Genomic DNA, 17,210 nt, shown 5'->3' on the forward strand with positions numbered 1-17,210 from the left:
TCGTCAAGGCTGTCCATTATCCCCCCCTTTTATTTATACTGGCTCTTGAACCCTTTTTTATCCCATATTAGAAATAATACTGCAATTGATGGATTCTGTTATAGAGATAAACACTTGAAACTTTCTGCCTATGCTGACGATTTACTCCTCTTCATTTCTAATCCCAAAAGCTCTGGATCTGCCTTACTCCACGAGATGGCTGGATTTTCCTCGGTCTCAGGATACAAGATAAATTCAAATAAAACTGAAATTCCTCCCTTACTAAATTTTGTTTCAGACAGTTGTTTGTAGTCACAGGATTTCGTTGGAATATGACTAAGATAAAATATTTGTGTATTTGGTTTACTCCTTCAATTAAGGACCCTACTACTGTGAATACAGATAATTGTTTAGATAAGGTTGATAAACTCCTCTTGTCATAGAATCTTCTCTATCTTTCCTGGAGGGGTCGTCTTGACTCCATCAAAATGATGATTTTACCCATAATTTTATATATTTTATCCATTACTCCAATGTGTATATACACCAGTTACATTTTTTATAAAGCTGGATTCAAGATTATCTAAATTTCTTTGAAGCAATAAAAAGTCTAGAATGTATTTTTCTCATCTTCAGAAATCTAAGCAAGACGGTGGGGTTCATTTTTGCAGATTTCCAGTTATATCATAAAGCTTTCTGCTTAAACCAGGCTTCTAGGTGGGTTTCTTTGGTGCGATCTTCATTTACCCCTTTATGGGTGGACATTGAACACTATTTTCTTCTTTTGTTTTCGCCTAGAGAAGTTTTGACCTTTTCCTCTAACACCTCTATCACAACTTCTCCACTTCTTAAACATACTTGTGCCCTGTTAAACCTTATTATCAGTCACAAATCATAACTCCTAACTCTTTCCTACACTCTCCCTTTGGTATAATAATCTCATCACTATTAATAATAAGTCCTTATCTGTCTGGTGACAAAAGGGCATAATATGGGACACAGATTTATTTTCTAATGATATTCCTCTTTCTTTCTCACAATTCCAACAATTGTTTAATTGACCTCGCTCCTTTTTACCTAAATATCTTCTCCTCGTAAATATTCTTCAGGATGTTTTCTATTCGTTACCAACTCTTTCATCTTCCTCGACATTACAATCCTCTCTTTGTTCTATTGTTACTTCTATTCTGAAGGCTTTGCCTATCAACAAACTTCTTCATTCCTCCACTACGACAAGACCTAAAACTAAGGTAGAAATTCAATGGGAATCAGATTTGGCATATGCCTGGACTATTCCCTTCTGGAACAAGATATGGGATAGGATCCACAAGATTTCCAGAACAGCCTCTACTTCACTATCACTGTTCTTTTTATATCAATGACTTTATTGTACCAACTGCATCGTCACTAAATTTTCCATGACCTCAATCACGAATGTTTGTCATACTATTATCATAATAGGGATCTCATGCTTCTACTATTCCATTGCCCTTCTACTGCCTCTTTTTAGGAAAAGGTTTGGTTCCAACTCACATCAATCATTCGTTTCCAATACCAATTATCTCCCTTGACACTTTTTCTAGGTACTTTATCTGAAGACATCAACTCAGACTTTGATCATTTGAGGCCGTTAGATCTCATGTTAGCTTTAACCTTTCAACAAATGACCCTTGCTTGGAAATGTTCATCCAATGTTTCCTATAGAGCGTGGTGGTATAATGTTTGTCATTACCGTAGGTTAGAGACTGCCTTTGCTGCATTGTACTGTCATTCTGTTAATAGAGATTTATATGGGTTACCATTAACTTCTGTTTTAGATTCTGCTGTTTATAACATACCAATTGTATTTAATCTGAAAACTTTAAACTGCCATAAGATGTTTTATTTCTCTGTCGTTGTTTCTCAATATTGTTTCTCAATGTTAATATCTGTCATTTGACTTTTAAATTACTATTTTTATCTCTCATCATATATTGTGTAATGTTGTTACGCACTGGTCTTCTCTGTGATATCCTTCCCGCTCCCCTCGTTTATTCCCCAATAATCTAATAAAATATTTAAAAGATTTTTCTTCTTATTAAGGAATTTGTATGCTTCAATGTATCTTTGATTTATAGCACTGCTTATTGTCACTCCATATTGTATTATTTTTATTTCCAAATAAAGCTGGTTTACCTTAAAAAAAAAATAAGTGAGCAAGGTCACCTTTTATGATCTCACCTTCTTGTGTTTCTAGGCGGAATGTTTTTCCCTCTTAATTGAACACAAATATTAGACCATTAAGTTGGTTGTTAAAGCAATTTCAGAAACATTTATTTAGCAAAGGTGTGTGTGTGCTGTGTATTGGGGGGTGCAAATAAGTGCTGGATTTCTGCAAGGGTGGAGTAAGTGGTAGCAGTTTAAAGCTTCTGCGGCGTGTTACTGAACAGTGCTGTTTCAGGGATTTTTTTTGGCGTTGCAAAGGTTTAACAGCTCCTTTGCTCCTGCCCAGTGGCTTCCTCGTGCCTTTCGACTACTGGTGACATCAAATCCTAGGACACATCTGGTTATGTCATGGAGGTCAAAGGTCACGGCTTACAGCTCGGCACCCCCCAGGAAATTCTAAAGTTGATCGTCCTGCTAGCAGGTGTATTAACCAGCAGAGTTATTCAACTGTTATACAATGGAAATTGCTGGATAAACAAAGATCGCAGCAGTAGATGTATTTAACCCTCTAATATATAAAGCAGATGCCTTAGGTGCAATTTGTTTGTGACCAATTAAAAAAGTCAGAACAGACTCATTTGTCCTTGCTACTAATTTCCTCGTGACAGAGTGTAAAAGAGAAATAAGGATATAAGTTGGTTGTAAGATTCCAGCCATTGTGGCTTCACCCCATTTCTGCTGTCACACCTTGGCTCCCAATTTATAGCATGCGGGAGTAAAAGCTTACTGTTTCTAATATTGCATTGAAGTCCTACTTTTTCAATGTTTTCCTCAACCACTCACTATGAGTACCCTTTGCTGAGTTCAGGTCTTCTCTGGGAGAATTGGGTGGGTGATACTGATAATTGCCCCAAATCTCCAGAAACACGTTACTCTAAGAAAGATAGTCCCTGGGGCATAGCTAGCTACAATTGGTGCAGTAGGTGCCGTGCACCCGGACACAGAGCTGGAGGAGTCCAATGAACCCTGGTCATTTCTCTTATTTTGCTACCCAGCATAAGTGAAATGGGACATTTCCCTTGCTACACAACTGGTTGCCCAAAGAAAAGGCAAACTAATTGACGAAAGAAAGTTGCTTAAGAAAGTGCACATGGGCCTTTTGTTGCAGGAGGTGTTGTCGACGGCCTCGGCAAGGCTTTCACGCGAAAAGGGCCAGCACGAGAACACAGCTCGCCAGTGGTAGTAAGCGCTATATAAATACTATTACAGTCCGGGAAGAAGGAAAGCTATGCTAAAGAGGTAGGCGCGGCCGTTCGGTACGTAGTACTGATTGGTCAGTGTCAGGGATTATGCTGATAGCCTTGAGTTTATCCGTCCTGCGCAGGGTTCTCATTGGTCACGACCAGGATAAGGGGCGTGGCTATTGATATGACGGCCTTGAAGTGTCCATCAATGGGGCGGGGCCAGGCGAGCTTGGCGTGAATGGAGGGGCGGCCGTGGGCGGGTCTTCCCAGAAACACGCAGTGGGGCGCGCGTGTGCCCGCCCCCGATCCTCACGAGAGCCGCCCGGGGAGGAGCAGCTCCAGCGGCGGTGCTACAGCTCCAGCCTGCCTGAGTCCTGCTGCCGGGAGCACCGCACCCCCGGGGCTGCTGCTGCGGGAGCCGCTGACACCCGAGAGCCCGCGCCCGTCCCTGGCTACAGCCCGAGCCGTGGGTGCCCCGCACCTGCCCCCCTGGGGGCTCATCCGGAGGTCAGGAGGGTGCCCGTCCGCATTAAAGGACCGTTATCTTCTGCACTTTCGCTTTGCTGTCTGTGCTCCGGGCGTTTACTTGAGTTGCCGGAGCAGGGGAGCTGCACTCAGTGGAAGGATTAGTTGTTTGGTGGTCACACTCCGGGTGGACACCGGAGGCTGCTGGGAGGGCTCGGTGCTGAAGGTGAGTGTCTTGGCTGTCAGTCCTGCATGCGTTGTCACTCCTGTTATTGCACCTCAAACTGTGAAGAGACCAGTGCGCCTGTAGCGCCAAGAGCACAGTGCGCCCGCTGCCCGATGGGTGCTACATGTCCCATGCACGGTGAGGGGAGACTGATAGGGGCTACCTGTCCCATGCGCTGACACAAGGGACTGATGAAGGCTACCTGTCCCATGCGCTGACAGAGGCGACTGATGGGGTCTACCTGTCCCATGCGCTGAGAGAGGTCTATAGAGGCTCGTGAGGGTTTCTTGGCGCTATTTTGGTGCATGATGTACCACTGTATGACTGGCCGGCGAGGGTTAGTGCATCAAGGCTTCTTACTGGTGCACTGTGCACGACTACGTTTTAGATCAGTGTGTGAAGGGCACCTGCTGGTGACTATATAGTGAATAGCCGGTAATTGATAGATAAACACATCTGCCCCCCTTTAATTTTATTTCACACATTGTACCTGTCGATTAGTCGATATACGGTGCCTACTGCCTGACGCTCTGAGCACAGTAGTGAGCACATAGTTTTTGCAGGGAGTGTGTATAAAGCACCTCGATTTTCATTGAATTCACGCAGTTTATTGCACACATCGTGGTACCAACTAGTCCGTACATTTATGGCCTTGATGTGTGTATGTATTCATACATTGTGCGGTTTGGTTTGTACAAGTGCACACAATACCTGCTGGTACATACATGTTATATGACGGTTAGCGCTCGAAGGGTGCCTGCTGGTGCTCGCGTGGTACCCGGTGGTTAGTGTACACAGGTTACTTGATCCGTGTGCCCTTCTCCGTTAGTTCATGCAGGATATCAATGATGGAGAGTATACACGGTACATACTGGCTAATTCATGCAGAGTAACCAGGGTCTTAATGCGGGTACCTGAACCCCGTGGCCTAGCCCCACCCTATACCCTTAGGCTCTGATTTGTGGGTCTAGCGTCAGCCAACACCTTTTGTTTTTTACTAAAGTTATACGAATTGTACACTTTTAGGAGCTTTACGTCAGCCCTCTTCATTCATTGGCCTTTTGTTGCGTCAGTCACATTTTCCTGGGCTCCACTACAGCATACGACATGGGACAGTGGGTCAGCCCACTTCAGCCAGTGTCTAACTTCACTGCAAAGGGCGGCCGTCTCCTCTTTCCTAACATGCAATGTAATTCCTCTCAGTGCCAGGGACGACTAAGGCAATGTATGCGTTTTTGTTGTTGCTTTTAGCCAGTATTCTTTCTTTTTTTTTATTGATGATGGGTTGTCAGCTTCCCCAACAATACAGTGCCACAAAAACCGTAACAAACAAAACAAGCATTGGCAAAGCCAAAAGGCTGTAGCCAATGCCATATCTTTTGGCTTTGCCCAAGCTTGTTCCTAGAGGCAGCCAGCCTAAGTGATCTTGTAGGCACCCCTCACCACATTTTAAAGGGGGGGATACTTTTTTCTGGTACTACACTACGGTACCTGCAGTTTAGCACATAGAGGGGAGTTGTGGGCTACCGTGTACAAGGCACCAGGTAGGTTGCTGCACACAGGGTTACTGGGTAGTTGGTGTTTGCGAATATAGGTGAGTTGCAGGTTATTGTATACAGGTCACTTCCTAGTTCACAAAGGGGAGCTGCAGATTTCTCAATGAAGATCATTTATATTCTTTTTACGTTTTTTTCAGTTTTATTACATTAAAACAGGTGCTCCATGCCATTTTGACTGGATACCCACTTAAAATAAATTTACATGGAGTTAGTCTAGATGACCTTCCGTACACACTTGTTTATCCTGAAAATGTGGGGTGGATCCAGTTTTCACATACCTCTGTTGGGCACCCATTGGACTGATAGACTGATACTGTGGTGTTCACAATGAGTGTAGGATCCATGCCATTTTTTAAAGATATACGCAGGAGAGAAATTTACATAAAATGGATTTTCATTTTGCAGGGACATTTATGTCGCGTTTCATATCACTGACAAGCCTTCAAAGCGCCTTCTGTGCAAGGCTAACATGATACTTCATACGTTTTGGACTATGAGTGCGCGCTTACTGCAGAGATCTAAATGATTATCGTGTACACGCGTCATTGATGGGACCCCCATAGACCATCACAAGACACCAAGCGGGCCATTATGACTTTGGCAGATGGAAAGGCCTGTCCGCCGAAGTCCTGACAGGGGCAGGTGGCCACCTTCCAGTGGGTCCCATTAAGACTTTCCAGCTGGGTCAGTGGGCCCAGGAAACTGTCTACAGCATTGTCTCCGGGTCATAATAGAGCCAGCTGCAATGCTGTAGTGTGTAGGGTGCACCCGCACCCATTGAGATGTTCACTGTCTGCATGGCAGACAGTGAACATCGCAACAGGGCTGGCCAGGGGGACCCCTGCACTACTCATGCCAAGAGCATGGGCAGTGCAGGCCCCCCTCCCCCACCGGGGCACCCTGCACCCCGTCTCCGGCATCCTTTACATGGTGGTGCTACTGCCATGTAACCGCTGGTGGAGAGATGGGTCGTAATGCCCAGAGGGGTGCTGCTTGCAGTGCTGCCCTGGTGGATTAGGACCGCCAGACCCTCCTGTGGGGAGTGCTGGTGGTCCGACCGTGGCGCTACCGCCACGGTTGTAATGTGGCAGTCGGACTGCCGCATTGGCGGCGGTCCGACCGCCACTGCAGCCCTGGCATTCTTAAGGCCGACAGGGTCGTAATGACCCCTTAATCTCTGTTTATATATTTGGATCCGTGAAAACATTCGGATTCATTTCATCAGACCCTACATAGGTTTTTGAATGTGGCAGCATGCAAGTATTTATTTAGTGGTGGAACGTTAAGAGGGGCTATCCCTCTCAGTTAGTCTACTCCATTATCTGTAGAAGGGGCAGATGAGATGTAGTTAAAAAACCAAAACAAAAACAAGGGTCACGGCCTTCCCTGGCAGGCACCTATCTGTCATTTTTGAGTTTTAGTAGTCAGATTGTCCAGTTTACACTTCCTATGGCTGTCTCTATTTTTCTATTTTGACATTGTTCAACTAGATGTTTCTGTAATTATATTTTGTGCATTTGTTTGTATTTACATCCCTTCAGCAGAAGCAGTGAATTTTAAAGGGCTCGGATTTCTGCTTCACCCCACGCTGAGCACCTTCAGGAAACCACCGACAAACCGATGGGGCAACCCAGTGCTTGGGAGCGGGGATATTTCTTGCAAAACTTCGAGACTTGAGGAAGGAAGTTGCTTCATAGACACTTTTTGTTTCGTTTAGTCGTGTCATTGTTTCCCAAATGTGATGTCACATTATTGTTACAGATCGCACTCCACGCTGCCTTGGGGGTGGTGGGAGACGATGCTTCTCAGGACCAAGCTTTTTCCTTCTGTTGGCGTGATCTTTCCAAGACTGACCATTGTACGGACTTGTCAGAGGGTGGTCGCCCTGTAGGAGCCCATGCCCTATTGTATGTGCCTTTATGTGTTTGTGTAGACCATGTGCGGAAGTTGACTCATGAGATGGCACGGCCAGCCATGTGACTGTCTGCGGAAAGCCTTTCCAGGAGCCCACAAGCCAGTGGTAAGTCGGCTGAATCCTAGGTGTCGCCTGAGTGATGGAGAGGCTAAACAAATTAACCGCTTGGTGTTGTAAGAGGCAGATCCGTCTTGCTTTTGTTTTTGCTTTAGGGTATGCAGTTATGGCAGATACATTGTCGTAGTCGAATGACACTGTGGAAGGGAATTGGTGAATTAGAGTTCTTGTTTAACGCAGCTTCCTACTAGCTAAATTCAGTCTCACCTCGTGGGGATTCTTAGGAGCGGAGTGCGCAGCGTGGTTAGGGGGGGTTCGATTGGCTGGGGCACAGGAGGAATTAATAATAAAATTACATTAAAAAAAAAAACGTACCTCTACTCCCGTGCAGCGAGCCACTCCTCTCCTCGCCTTCCGCATGCTGCAGACACAGGCTCCCAGCCTGCCCTGTGGCCAATCCTGACACTGCTCAAAATAGCGTCAGGATTGGCAGGGCGCTGCCAGGCAGATTGGGAGCCTACTGCGCATGTATGTTTGGCCGGCCAGAGACGGTCGGCCAAACATACATGCACAGTGAAGGGGGGTGCACAGCACTCCCCCCTCACTGCACGTCACCCAGGTGGCCCCGACCCTTTCAAAGAAAAAGATAATAAACATAGTTTATTATCCTTTTGTTTGAAAGGTTTTTTGCAGCTGTCGTTGCTGGTGGGGGGTGACGATCCTCCGCCCTTACGGAGGACCCGCCCCTGGCTAAATTAGAACTATTGTTGGATTATTTTTAAGCATTCTTCAAAGTCTCGTAAAGTGAGGCTTCCCAGGGTTTTAAATTTGTATTTATTGTTTCGGTTTATGTAGCAAGAGCCAGCATCAGAGCTTTATTCATAAATATGAGGCCGTCCAAGGACTACTGATGAAATGGTCAACTCTGCAAAAGTACAATAACTTACATTTGGTAATATAGGCCGTGAGTGACAAAGTGTTTGTTGCACCTAAATTGAACTGAGAAAAGCACAATCAGTATTTAGTTAAGTCCTAATCAGAATTTGTGGAATTTTAAGTTAATAAGTAATTTTGTACATTTAGGATTTGGGCAGGATCCTAGGTATTCCTGGGTGAGACAGACTAAAAGAAAGGAGAATTAAAAAAAAAAAAAAAGAGAAGTATCCCAAACTTGTACATTTGAGAGTTGTCATACCTTTTGCAGACAGTTACCCATCCTGAAAAAACCCACGTTTGTTTTCGTTATAAGCGGGAGAAAGTGTGTTTCTAGGGAGGAAATTGGAGAAACCATCCCATTATTTAACAGGGGTGTAGACAGGAATGTAGAATTTTATATAATATGTACTTGTCCGAGGCACTGAATTCTTCAGAAATCCACCTGCCCTGTAAAACAAATTCACTTGCTCCTTTTGGTGGTATGCAGTAAGTTGAACTCTTGAGGCAGCCTTCATATTAAGCCAGAAGTCCAATTGTTACATCTCAAATTATGTTTAGTCTCTTATCAGGGTTTAGATTTTTGCTTAGTTCAAGGCTTCTTTTTGATGGTGCATATTGGTGCTTTAATTGAAGTGACCAATTGCCCATAATACTGTTTCTGTTCTTGGGCTGCTCCCACAAATCAAGCTAATGATACAAACTTAATTTTTATCTTCCAGTTGCAAATTCCTTCACATTCACAGAATGTTTTACAATTTTACACATATCGTTTTTATGTATATAAACTTTATTTTAAGTTTGAAAGGAAAGTTTATTAAAATTACATATCAATCCATAATAAGACATCACAGTGAAACAATCATAGAATCCGAAATATGGATAAACTTTATTAATCTACTAATGCTTAACTTTTAAACAGTCTGGGATCACCTGAGTAGCGCTGAGAACCCCCAGAGGCGCTTTGAGTGATGACTGTAGCACCAGCAGGCAAATAATGCGTGCACAGGACATTGGAATGGCTTTCTATGGCAGTGGTGGGTTACTTAAAATCTATACAAATCCACCTAAGTGGTATGACGCAGGTTACCAGAGTCTGATTTTTTAAATTTATTTTTTCCCCCTACTGGCTTCTTGTGAGGTGGTAATTAGTGATAATGACGCATAAAATAATTGTAGGTTTCCATAATCTTTGTGTAGTTATTTCAGTGGTTTTCTTAGAAAGCGTTTACTCGTCTTTTAAATTACAGGCTTTTCTGAAGACCTTTTGATGCTGGTGAGGGGAAAGATTATAGAGTCTCCCACTCGAATGGCGAGAAATCTACTGCGAATGGTTCAGAGACATTGCAGCATGAAACGGAGGCTACGATTCTGTGTACCAGTTGTGCTTAATTTGTGGCGGTTCCAGTAGGTTGTGGGATCTTGAACTTCTATTTTGGGGGGCCAGGACTTAATTGTTTACTATTAGACTTAGGCCTAGGTCGAAAGAGAGAAAGGCATAAGAGCAAGAAAGGGGGAGAAAGATAATAAAAGTGAGATATGGAGACAGCAACTTTGAAAAACAAACCGAGAGTAAGATAAAGAGATTTAGAGATGCAATTGTTTTCCTAAGCAAATTGATGTATTTAAGTCTGAGCTGTCTGTCCCAGGCTGCCTGGCCCTGCCTTGCTTTGAAGCAGCAGACGTAAGCCAGGCAGTAAAGCAACTCTTTGCAACGTGACGCACAAGGGCTTACCGTGCTAAAGCCATTTGTTGCCATTGTAGTCTATGGTGGTATCTACTGTAGGCCAGTGATGCTGTTAGGTTCATGGTATGGGACATCAGAGTCTGCATCCCTGCGTCAGGCCAGGCATCGGTCATTCACCTGCATATATCCCACCCTACATCCTTTGTCACACCTTAGGTCTGGATGCAAGCACGTGTGATTTGGCACCTTGCCCTCGGTAATGATGTTATAATGCTAATCTTCTGTTTTGTTAATTGTGCAGAAACCCCCTAGTAATGCCAGCTTCCCCCACTGCTCCAGGCCGTGGCTGCAGGATGCTGGCCCCTTTAGAAGTGGAGCTGCTGTATTTCTCCCCCCTCCCCCTGAAATTGATCCGGAAGACAAGCAGTGTTTTGTTACTTTGCAAGTTGATCCAAATATTCGAGTCAAGAGCAAAGAGAGAAATAAGCGCTTGTAGAAAAGACACTTTAGGGTTACAAAACTGAACTTATCTTCATGCCCTTAACAGGAATGTCAAAAACATGAATTGATTTATGAACAATGAATTTTAAAAATGTTAAGGTAATGCATGTCAGCAATCTACTTCTTCTTTTATTTCACGTTTTGCTTAATCTGACATTCCCCAAGCGTGTTGGCCGTTTCATCTTGCTGTGTTTCTGTATTTTGTGTGAATCTTATTACTCGCTCATATTGTATACTTTGAGTCGTGCGGGGGTTTAGCATGAAGGGCTTTGATTTGAGAACTCCAGGGCCGAGGAAGCAAGGTGCCTGTTAGTGGGTTGGCATCTGCAGAACACACAATGTTCATGGACTTCATCTGCAATTGAAATTCTGTGTAAACATGTATGAAGGGGGTTCACACATGTCAAAATATTTACAAGTCAAAAGTGAAAGAAAATAAAGTGCTTAAATGTGAGGGAGTGCAGTGCGTGTTTGGGGGTTGTGAAGTGAGAGAGATGCAAGGAAGTGAATTCGGGGAAGAGTGAATAGAGGGCACTGACACGGAAAGAGAAAACTGCACTGACACGGAAAGAGAAAACTGCACTGACACGGAAAGAGAAAACTGCACTGACACGGAAAGAGAAAACTGCACTGACACGGAAAGAGAAAACTGCACTGACACGGAAAGAGAAAACTGCACTGACTCGGAAAGAGAAAACTGCACTGACACGGAAAGAGAAAACTGCACTGACACGGAAAGAGAAAACTGCACTGACACGGAAAGAGAAAACTGCACTGACTCGGAAAGAGAAAACTGCACTGACACGGAAAGAGAAAACTGCACTGACACGGAAAGAGAAAACTGCACTGACACGGAAAGAGAAAACGTTGAAAATGTGCAGGTGGACGAGATGTGAAGAGAAATAGGGCAAACAGACCTAACATAAAGTGCACATAACTGAAGGCCAGTACTTTCACTGGCATCAATAACACTTAATTCACAGTCTCCCAATTTCAGAATTTAAACATTTCCAATCACTGTTGTTACTCATTTATCTTAACCAGCTAACAACCACTGATAAACCCAATAGTACTGGCAGGGTTTACGTGTATGTCAGTTGCGTTCGATATCTGGATGCAATAACATCTCAGAGAGAAACTAAAATACTGGTTGGGTGGCACACTTTTAGAGAGCCCTTACTTTTGTCATGCCACTTCAAGGCCTGTTTGCACATTTTTCTATATGATTGATTGCAGCCGCGGGTGCTTCCGAAGCCTGGTTAGAGTATTTTCTTCCAAAGTTGATGCCGCATACAGTGCAAGACACTGGATGGGCACACACTTTAAATGGTCAGAAGTTGTTGCGCTGTACAATTTGCACATTACAAAAACTGAACATATGAATAGAGTAAGATATGAGACAGTTTTTTTAATGTGTTAAATATTTCAAGACTATACGTTCCCACTGCTTTATAAACCTTGCTTTCTTACTAAATTCATTTGCTTTAAATGCACATATTCCCAATCATTTTTTTTTTCTTTTTTCTGGAGGACCCCCATTTTCCCCCTCCCCGACGCCATGTTTGTCCGTTTTGCTTACTCATTTGCTTGCTACATAAAAGCCATACCCAAACTATACGCCCCACATTTTTCAAATGTCACCAGTCGCCACTGCTTGACAGACCAGAATTCAGCTTCAATTTGGTTTAACTTTACTAGCATCAAATGTTTTAATAGTATTGCCAGCATTTATAGATGTCGTACAACTAATGAAGAAAACGGGAGTATCAGGGCATTGCTCCTTTTCTGTTTTGATACAAAGGTATAGGGTTGACATGGTCGAGTTTACATTTCATGTCTAATCTCAGAAGGATGTGACATCTCTTTTTTGGTGTCTCTTCATTTACTTAGAACGAATTCCAGTTTCTTGTTGATTTCTGTTTTTAATGTGAACTCGTTTTCCTTCTCGTATCACTTCAGGAAGTGTATACCTGTGAAATCCATTTATCCTGGATGGTACAGCACAAAATTAATCTCTGCGGTCACACTGTGTGCAAGCCTGTCGTCCCAAGGTTCCATTTCTGAATTTCCATCTCCAGCTTGGGGGCAAGTGGTGAGCGTCTTTTATTTGTTTTTTTTCTCCATTTCTCAAAGAGATGAGATGGTCTGCTGGGCTAGAATTACTATGTTCTAACCTCCTCCCATCCACTTAGAAGTTCTTCTGTGCCATTTGTAGTGGGTGATGTGTTGGCATTCTGGTGCTTGAAGTATTTTTTTTTTTTCTTTGTTTTTTTTAGGATAGACTTTTCTTGAGCTCTAATACTGATAAAATAGACCACGCTGGTGATGTCCTGGTACTCTGGCAGTGTTTCTTTGTACAACATATGCTGTTTTTGTGTGTTGCATTTTTTGTGTTCGTTGGGTGCTTCATGGTGTATTCAGTTTTTTGTTACTTTTTTTTTATTCAAGTGCAGCCAAAAAGTGAATGTGTCTTAATGGTCAACAACAGTAGAAACCTTCCTAGTTTAAGGTATGGATACGTTCCTTTATCGGTTTTATGTAGTCCATCAATTTTTTTGCATATACATAGTCTGATTTGGCAGACGTACCAATAAGGTGCTTTCAGGTTCTTTGCTCAAATATGAGCGCTTTTGTAGGAGATTTCACTCCCACTTGACATGATTGGTATTATTTTAGGTCAATCTTTTTTTTGTAGTTTTTGTTGGATGCTGGTTTTCACAGTTTGTTCCTTCTAGAGTGTTTTTCATTAGTGATTTCATAACTTGTTTACAGCTGTCAAGCAGCAGTAAATGATGTTCGCATAACTACTAAAGTCACTCAGCCCTGAAAAAGAAGGGCCTTTTCAGAGTTTTTTTTAGCTGCAGAGAGAATGCTCTGCTATTATCAAGGGGCCCAAAACAGAGAAGAAGGAACAAACCCCAGCTCGGCTGGTGGTCAATTTTTGGAAGTTTGACTGGTGATCTTTTATAACATTACGCCCGTCTCCTGCTTAAGCCTAGGATCGACTATATTGTTCCCGTAACTCATAGTTCTGTTGTCACTTTTGCTAGAAGATAATTGCCAGATCATTTTTACTTTTACTGGAAGCCAGTGCAACTTGATGCCTATATAGGTGGCTTTCTTAAAGCCTTGTAGGGTTAAATTTCCAAACCAGTATCCATATTTGAAATTACCTGTTATAGATATGCCGAACTTGAGGAGTAACGTGTAATCAAATTTTGAAGGAGGGATAAAACCATTAATAGTTCACAAAATGCTGATATAGAGCCATGGGGAGGTAATTTTGACTGATGACCAAAATATGACTGAACCCTAATTGGCTTATCCCGAGTCCTGCAATAATGATGATATCGGATACAGACGTTGTTTGCACCCGACTTCACATTCTCAGTTGAGCCCGTCGTTTTTCCCTTTCGTTCTGTTTTTGCACGCTTATTTAGCTCGCTCAGAACAAGGGGCGTGAGTAGAAGACGTGGTGTTGCAGAAGAGAGGATCAGCCCAGTGGTTCTCGCCGCCAGTCTGTATCCAGCATCCATGCACCCAGCTTGAATTGTCAGCGGATCGGAATTCTCTTCCCTGGCTCATCAGCCGCCTCTTTCTTACGTTCACTTACAGATTTTAGCTCATTCCTTAAATTTTGAACACCATTAGGTTTTTGTTTTGTTTTTTGGATCATTCCGTAGCATAAAGAAAACCTTTCTATATGTCGGATTAGTTCCATTTAGATAGCAGTTCTCCACTAATTGATTCAGTTGTCCATCTAGGACAAATGTGGTTCTAAAACATAAAGGCCACTGTAAAGCGGGATCCTTTTGAAATTTTGATTAGTCGATCATTGTTGTGGTCATCTATATCAATGGACGAAACCTTATCAAGGCACCTTTGATTGTTTCTAGGATTTTTGACTGGAAGTATGAACTTTCTGTGCAAGTTTCAAACTTATATAGGCAATTTTTGTACATATACATAATGCATTTGCAGAAATTAATGACAATCCTAGATTTCTAGGTGTATACCTGTTCATTCTAATCCTAGTCCGGTCGATCTTCTGCAGGTTGACAGCTTCCTCTTTTAGATTCACAGAAGGCGTGTGTTTTCACAGAATGTTGGTTCGTTTTTTATCTTTACATGAAAGACATTTTTCAATTTGGAGAAATTACTTTCCCTGGGCTTCCTGAAAACAATAGAATGATTGGATCACTTTCCTACCTTAAATGCACACTGGCTTAAAATGAGTTGGAACTACATTAATGCATGAATTTAGGGAAGGAGAACCCTTTTGGAAATGTTTGTGAATGGCTACAAAGTTGTGACTGCCGCCCCTTTCACCATTTGTGCACTTGGAATAGATATACAAACAATTCGGGACAGTGTCCGGCTCCTTTCTTTTAAGGAGGGAACCTTTCAGAGGCTAAAATTCAGGACTTCAGTTTTTGATCCGCTTAAGGTAAAGTACTTCTGTTGCACCAACCATGAATGGTGGTGAGGCAAGATGTTTAAGCATTGGCCGGGTTTGGGATTGAGTGGATTAAGTATTGATGGGTTGGCTACAGAGTTAGATGTCATTTACATACTAGTGGGATGACCTGTGAAGTTTTCAAATGATGTTGGTAGTTTTAGGAAGCAATTACATTAAAGGAGAGAAAGGGGCAGTGTTGGGGGACACCCTCTTATTCTGTAGTACAGATAAAGGGTATATGAATTCTCAGACTGATCTGCTGTTTCTTGTGTTTTAGGCATATTTTGATTTGGTTTACGGTGCTCTTTGCGGTGTATGACATAGATAATTAGTTGATGATAATCTCACGACCATTGCTGGATGCAGTCAACCGGTCAGAACTGCATGCTTGCTCTTGTTTAAGGCTGCAAGAAATTTTCTAATGACAACCAAGGTAATCTTAGTTCTGGGATGAGGATGATTCCAGGGTTTCATTCATTTGGTAGATTAGTGTGCAGCAGCACAGTTGAGTTTGAGGCTGTTGTTGGCTTGATGTAAGGATCCAGGGGTTCTAACTATAGCATATTTGAGGTAGGTTGAAATAAAACCCCATGCCACTGGATACATTAATGGTTTTAAAGAAGTAGGAAGCCTGAGTTCCTTCAGTGGATTTAATGAATTTTTCAGGGGTTGGATCAATAGTGAAAGAAAATGCCTCATTGATGTTACTGTACTTAGAATTTCTGACACTGCAATTGGTAAGACAGGAGTATTCAAATTGAAGAGTGCATTTTGAATGTGCTCTGAAGGCAGATTTTTTTTTCTTCTAGGATTTGGCCTTTAGTTTGCCATCTGCGTAGTCGGAGCCTCGGCCCAGCTTCAGATCATCCCCTGTATGTTGACCTACCACAAGTAAGAACTCTATTTATCATGCAACAAGTGAATTTGCCACCAAAGAAGATTGAGATCTGGCCCCACTCTGTGCCCCCTTACATGCTATTTCCTTTGTGTACCCAGTCAGTACCCTTCACTCCTGGATGCACTCATGGCTGGAAGGCATAGGTCTACAAATCCACCAATCATCGCATCACATTACACTCCAGCTGCTGAGAGATCTTCAGGGCAAGTATGGGATGATCCAAATCCTCGGCAGTCACTGAATAAACCACCCAATTGTTTTCAGCTTGTAGTACATCTGAAATCAGAGCCACTTTTTTGGTTAGCCAAGTCTTCACAATGACATAGTGGCCTTTTAAACAAAATAATTTTGCCATAGCAATAGGGCCAACATGGGACACAAAGGGAGCTCTGCACAATCTTGACCAGCTGTTGTACCAAGATTCCTGACTAACACCTCTCATTGGCTAAGGCTCTATCAGGGTCAGCGAATGAGGGGACGAGGGGAAGGATGTGGGCTGTGCAGGAGCAGATGGCAGCTGAGCGCCTGTCGGAGCAAGAAACTTCAGTGCCCAAACGGCTGGGTGTGGAACATGTGAATTTTAGGCAAACATGAAGACGACCCTACATTGACCTAAATCCCCTACACCAACAGAGGGGTGCGAAAGGAGGTGGGTGGAAAGTGATGATACAAGGGAGATTTTTATATGTTTTTTTTTTTTTTTTTTTTGTACTGGAGTGACACTGATAAACCTTTAATTAAGCTGCTTCATTTCCTTCCTATTCTTTGTAGACACGGAATATTGTGTTTTGCAACTCTTCCAAACTGGAAGGATGCCTTTATTCATAAGCAGTAAGAAGTCTGTGCATTGTGAATGTCGCATGGTCTGTAGTTTTTATGGTGATCCAGTGTCAAAGACACTAGTAGTTGATCATTTAAGTATCTTTCGTCATTGGTAATACAATAGCTTACTAACCACTGGTGACAGATTCCAGTGAAGAGTAAATGGGTTGCATTTGCCTTACTTTGTGCTGGAAGTTTTGATGAGAGAAGAGGTTCTGGAGCAGAAACCAATCAGTAGATGAATGTTTCCCCTGAGTAACAACTTGATGAACACCAGTGATTCTGTGGGGAGTTTTGATTCACTTATCAAGCCGCGCTAA

At 42.8% G+C, this 17,210-nt stretch overlaps 1 protein-coding gene across 10 annotated transcripts in view; it reads left to right on the plus strand.

Moving 5' to 3' along the window:
- Window positions 1-3,632: 3,632 nt before the first annotated feature.
- The window catches only part of GDPD5 (glycerophosphodiester phosphodiesterase domain containing 5), a 699,403-nt gene continuing 685,825 nt past the window's right edge, over window positions 3,633-17,210 (plus strand). For 3 of the 10 annotated variants that reach the window (XM_069203858.1, XM_069203860.1, XM_069203859.1), the window contains exon 1: window positions 3,633-4,059. The gene's annotated coding sequence lies outside the window, so the exon portion shown is untranslated. Of the gene's footprint in view, window positions 4,060-7,389; window positions 7,639-12,670; window positions 12,804-15,979; window positions 16,062-17,210 lie in introns of those variants that run through there. The other 7 variants (XM_069203861.1, XM_069203862.1, XM_069203868.1 and 4 more) reach the window with 7 other exon arrangements.

The sequence above is a fragment of the Pleurodeles waltl genome, chromosome 8 (genome assembly GCF_031143425.1).
Source record: "Pleurodeles waltl isolate 20211129_DDA chromosome 8, aPleWal1.hap1.20221129, whole genome shotgun sequence".
Classification (NCBI taxonomy): domain Eukaryota; kingdom Metazoa; phylum Chordata; class Amphibia; order Caudata; family Salamandridae; genus Pleurodeles; species Pleurodeles waltl.